Consider the following 5686-nt stretch of genomic DNA (forward strand, 5'->3'; position numbering starts at 1 on the left):
TTGAGTGCCTGTTAAAAATTCAAATGCACTTCATCTGCCGTTTGTCTTTATCAACTATGCTTGTAAGATGACCAAAGAAGTCTGGCAAAATTTTCAAGTGTGATTTGCCTTTCAACAAACGATGTTGACTGTGCTTGATTGCAATAACCTTTTATAAACGACCTTTATTTCTTCCTTTACAATTGTCTCGCATTTTTCAAATGACAGATAAGACATTGGGACAGATGGAAGTATTTTGGCCCATCAAGTCAATTACACCTTTAAATGAGATCATGGCTAATCCTCAACTCCACTTTTCTGCCTTATCACAGTCGCCCTTGAATCCCTAAATGACTAAATCTCTGTCTATCTCAGCCTTGAATACACCCAGCCTTATCAGAACTCTGTTGGAAGAATTCCACAGATTTGTTACTGTCTGAATGGGAGAACATCCCCCTCATCTCTGGATTAAATGGGCAACACCTTCCCCTGAGATTACGCACCCGGGTGTAAATCAGAGCACAGCAAACCCCCAAAGTTAGTTATGAACTCCATGGCACATCCAGCGCCAATTGTGAGTATTTGAAACAGTTTCGTTTTTGACCGATGGTTAAACAAACTGCCCTGATTTGCACATTAGATTGTCCAATGAAGAATCTGCTTCAAAAGTACTCCATTGGTTGTGATTGAGATAGTGGGGAAAGGCGCTTTCAAAATACAAATCTTTCTTTCTCAATCCATTGATCTATTAATCTCTTTGCTCATAGAAATGGATTCTTCCCATTCACTCTATTTCTCAATAATGTAGTTCAATTCAGTCTCCGTTCTGATCAAGTACAGGTTGACAAGAAATATAAGGGTTGTGGCACGGATAAGACAAGCCGAATGCTCCTCTTTCCTTTTGAACCCATTCCATGAGAAATGTAAAAGGGTAGCTTCACCCCTGTAGTCGTGGCCGAGTGGTTAAGGCGATGGATTAGAAATCCATTGGGGTTACTCCGCACAGGTTCGAATCCTGCCGACTACGTTCCCTAAACATGTATGTCTTCTTTCAAATAACCTTCTGATCAATGAGTTATTGCTCAAACTCGAGAAAATCCGTCACACTGCACCACCGGAGAGTCTGGTCATTTATTGACGTTCAGAGAACACGCGTTCTGAACAAGAAACTTACCATACTCAAAACTTCAGCTCTGTTTCTCTTTCCACAGGTACCACGAAACGTGTTGAGTTTCTGCAGTATTCTCTGTGTTTTATCGACATAAATGGTTTTGCATTAAATATCTTGAATTGCAGTCCTCTGGTAACTGACCCTGGTCAGCGTCTACAGTTTCTCCCGACAATCACCCCGCCTATTCCCGCCACTCCCTCCCCCACTGCTGTGAACACCACTAGGAAATCTCTGGTTAAACTTTTTTGCTCCAAAGAGAACATTTCCGATCTCGGGAATCACTCCATTAAACAAGATTTCCTCATCCCTGCACATGTTGCAAGGCGGAGGATTGGGAAGAGATTTTGGGAAAATATTAACAGTTGGAAGTGGGGGGTGGGGCGATGTTAAGGAAGCAAAACAGAAAACCCAATCTCCAGCTTTTTGAATCTTTACAAACTCTTGGAAACCGGAATCACAGGAGAATGAAGAGTGAAATTTCCGACTGAACGCAAACAGTCAAGACACCTGCCCCTTCTTTTAAAGGCTGGGACATTGACTCTGATGTTCTCGGGACATGAACTGACTTGTGACATTGAAAGGATTCTCGTTCCTGCACATCAGGAATTCAAATCTCATCTCGGCTACGGGACAATGAGACAAACAAAAACTGCTGTAGAAACTCAGCAGGTTTGGCAGTCCCTGTGGGATAAAACAGAGTTCTGAAACGTTGACACTGATTCTCTGCCAGATCTGCTGAGCTTTTCCTGAAATTTATGTTTTTGTTTTTAAATGAATGTTTATCCCATCTGTTGGGATGAAACAGCTGGATCTACCATGCACTGAATTTAACCCTTCAGAAATCTGAGAAGTGATTGGATTCAAACAAACCGAGTCATGATTCACTCTTCCTCAGCTCCACACAGAGAGAGAGGGAGAGAGACCTGGAAAGCAGAGCTCAGCGCTGCGACGTATATAGTCGTGGCCGAGTGGTTAAGGCGATGGACTGCAAATCAATTGGCTATTCCTGCGCTATTTGAATACCGCCAGCAACGGTTGAGAGCTGAAAGGGATTTGCTCATTGTATTCTTGTTTGGGAAAGGTATTACAGGAGAGGTGGCTGACGAACATTTCGGTTAAGAGGGACATATGCCAATCACTGCCTGTTCGAGAGCAAGAAGCATAAAACCTCACACGATTTAAGGTGATGCAGTGATTGGTTTGATGAGTTTTCGATATTGAAAGTTGCACGTGAGCAGCCTGTGAGACTATTTCAGCTCACTGTCCATTTTATATCCCAGCTCACGGAAACAGTTCTCATTGTCCGGAGAAGTTGCTTGTGTTCCACCTGAAGCTGCCTTTTATCGCTGAAGCTTGTGGCTGGGGACGGAGACCGGACGTCAAGCACATGGAGCAGGTATAATCTTGAGGTCTCTGTCACTCTCGGGGATGTGCACCTGTGTCTCCCTCTGTGGGTGAAAATGAGGATGAGTTCCTCAAGGGGGTATTAACACAGTTTTACCATCTCAAACTTCAGGCCCATTTATTGTGTTATTTGACATCACAGGGATAAATGCATTGACATTTGCCTTCGTAAAGTCAAGCACACAAGGCTATGGGCTAAATGCTGGAAACTGGGACTAGAATGGATGGAGGTTTGATGAGCTGCACTGAAACGATGGGCCAAATGGTCTTTTTCCACACTGTTAAAAACTCAGAGACGGAGAAACCGATCTGCAGCGAATATGATCAGAAATGAAAACGGAAAAGCAGTGTCATTACGAAAAGACACGAGCAGCTCTGTTGTATTTCTTGATGGTCCAGTGGTTAGGATTGAGTGCTTTCAGCGCTGCAGCCTGGGTTCAATTCGCAGTCAGGGGATAGAAGTTCTGTTACGCTAATTTATCGTGGTGCCAGCAGTTCTGACTGTACAGGAGCTAGTAGCTGATCTCATTTGTCCCAAACGTTGTGTAGGTTAACTTAAAACAAAGAACTGAGGCAATCTGACACAAAACAGAAATTGGTAGAGAAACTCAGCAGGCTTGGCAGCATCTTTCGAGAGAAACAGAGCTGAGGTTTCAGATCCAGTGACCATTCATCCCTACTAGGTTAATTATGCATTTCTATGTTATAATGTCGGGAGAAATTATTCGCTTTATCTGTCGAATCAACGTATTTATCAAATTCACTCTCTCATTAGCTTACTCACGCCAACTTTACAACTTTAAAAGGACTTCATCAGCTGTAATGCTGCTTCCGTTGCCATGAGGTGCTGAAAAGCTCTGCTTAAATGGTTGCCTTTTTCTTTTCTTTTCTGTCAGTTAGCAGCCATGTGAAATGGAGAATTGTCCTTTCAGTGTCTACCACAATATGTGTCTCTATTTGTCTCTCTTTGAGTCTGTGTATCCACCTCTCCCTTTTTCACGTTCTCCGACACTCCATTGTCCACATTCCCCATTTCCCATTTCTGCTCTTTGAAAAGTCTGAAATTCGGAAACACTTTGAGAGTGGAGTGTCTCGTACTGGGCTCACATTCCTTGGATAATGTGTCTGTCTGTTATGACTGAGGTGAGGAGTCATTTCTGGTCTCAAAACATTGTGAATCTTCAGAATTCAAAATAGAATTCCTAACCCACCAGAATAAAAAACAATGCCACCACAATTATAGTATTAGAGCGATGTCTTTACTGTTGGTTTAAAAATGAATGAGGGTGATCTTGTCAAGAAGCAGAAATGGGGAATGAGGGATATGGACAATGGAGTGTCGGAGAGTGTGAAAGGGGGTGAGGTGGATACACAGAGTCAAAGAGAGACAAATGGAGACACATATTGTGGTAGACACAGAAAGGACCAATTCTTCATTCGAAATGGCTGCTAACTGACAGAAAGGAAAAGAAAAATATCTGTGCCATTACCACAACATTCCCCGGTAAGGCTACAGTTTATCCAGCCTCACCTCGTTATTCCGACCAAACTGTGAATGAAGGGATGAGAATACAAGAAAAGGAGAAGCAGAAGTGCTTGTGGAACAGCAGAAAGGAAGTTCATGGTGAATCGAGCAGACAAAGAGGAGACACAGAAGCAGCCTCCTGACGACAAATGTGTTTTCTTTGCCAGTAAAACTCACGGCTTCACAAATCAGGGACCTTGAAGTGAAGCAGTGACGGTGATTATCTTTGTTGGTTGTTCACGCTGTGAATGTTACCGTTCTTGCTCATGTCCGTGCTAACACCACAACTCTACTGCATGGAAGCATCACACATAAACCGGTGATAGGTTCTGAAAACTGAAAGGCCTCCAGCTGCGCAATGAGGCTGACTCCCTGCATTAGGAGCTTTTGCAGAGCCTAATGTTAACAGTTTCTGTTTTGCAATTGGTCAGTGCATTCGGATATTGAGAGAAAGACTGGTGTTTTGAGACTACCCAGGAATGCAGCCTCTTTTCTTTTCAGTTGTTTCAGCGGCGGGAGTCCGGGAGGAAGGGCGAGGGCAGCCTGGGAAAGTGAGCTTTTCGATTATAAAAGTCTTACCTCGCGTGACTCCATTTTTGAACGAAGTGAGGTAATCTTTTTGGGCGGTTGCTTTACCCGAAACACCACATAGGTAGTGTCTCCCACCCATCCTCCTCCTCTAACCAAAAAAAAAGGTTCTGAGCGCTGATTTGGTAAGGCTCCAAGTATTTTTTTTTAAATTTGTCAGTTTGGGAATTCAGAACAGTGGGAATGGATGTTAGGGCAATTGTATGCTCCTCCTGTAGAATGTGGGAGGTAAGGGTCACCACTAGTGTCCCCACTGACTTCATCTGCGGGAAGTGCACCCAACTCCAGCTCCTCGGAAACCGTGTTAGGGAACTGGAGCTGGAGCTGGATGAACCTCGGATCATTCGGGAGGCTGAGAGGGTAATTGAGAGGAGTTACGGGGAGGTAGTCACACCTCAGGTACAGGAAAAAAGCAGATGGGTTACAGTCAGGGGACGGAAAGGGAACAGGCAGACAGTGCAGGGATCCCCTGTGGCCATTCCCCTCAAAAACAAGTATACCGTTTTGGATACTGTTGGGGGGGACGACTTACCAGGGGTAAGCCATGGGGTACAGGTCTCTGGCACAGAGTCTGTCCCTGTTGCTCAGAAGGGAAGGGGGGAGAGGAGGAGAGCATTAGTCATTGGGGACTCCATAGTTAGGGGGGACAGATAGGAGATTCTGTGGGAACGAGAGAGACTCGCGGTTGGTCTGTTGCCTCCGAGGTGCCAGGGTCCATGATGTCTCGGATCATGTTTTCGGGATCCTTAAGGGGGAGGGGGAGCAGCCCCAAGTCGTGGTCCACATCGGCACCAACGACATAGGTCGGAAAAGGGATGGGGACAGAAGGCAGAAATTCAAGGAGCTATGGTGGAAGCTTAGAGCTAGAACAAACAGAGTTGTTATCTCTGGTTTGTTACCCATGGCACGTGCTAGCGAGGCGAGGAATGGGGAGAGAGAGCAGTTGAACACGTGGCTACAGGGATGGTGCAGGAGGGAGGGATTCAGATACCTGGATAATTGGGGCTCATTCTGGGGTA

The 5686-nt window shown here is 44.9% G+C and overlaps 1 non-coding gene across 1 annotated transcript; it reads left to right on the top strand.

The window, feature by feature from the left end:
• The first annotated feature begins 924 nt into the window (after positions 1-924).
• trnas-aga lies at positions 925-1006 on the top strand. The gene has a single exon. It is a non-coding gene; the product is annotated as a tRNA-Ser (tRNA).
• The last annotated feature ends 4680 nt before the right edge of the window (positions 1007-5686 follow it).

Source organism: Rhincodon typus, unplaced genomic scaffold, assembly GCF_021869965.1.
Source record: "Rhincodon typus isolate 14 unplaced genomic scaffold, sRhiTyp1.1 hic_rhity00005038, whole genome shotgun sequence".
Lineage (NCBI taxonomy): Eukaryota > Metazoa > Chordata > Chondrichthyes > Orectolobiformes > Rhincodontidae > Rhincodon > Rhincodon typus.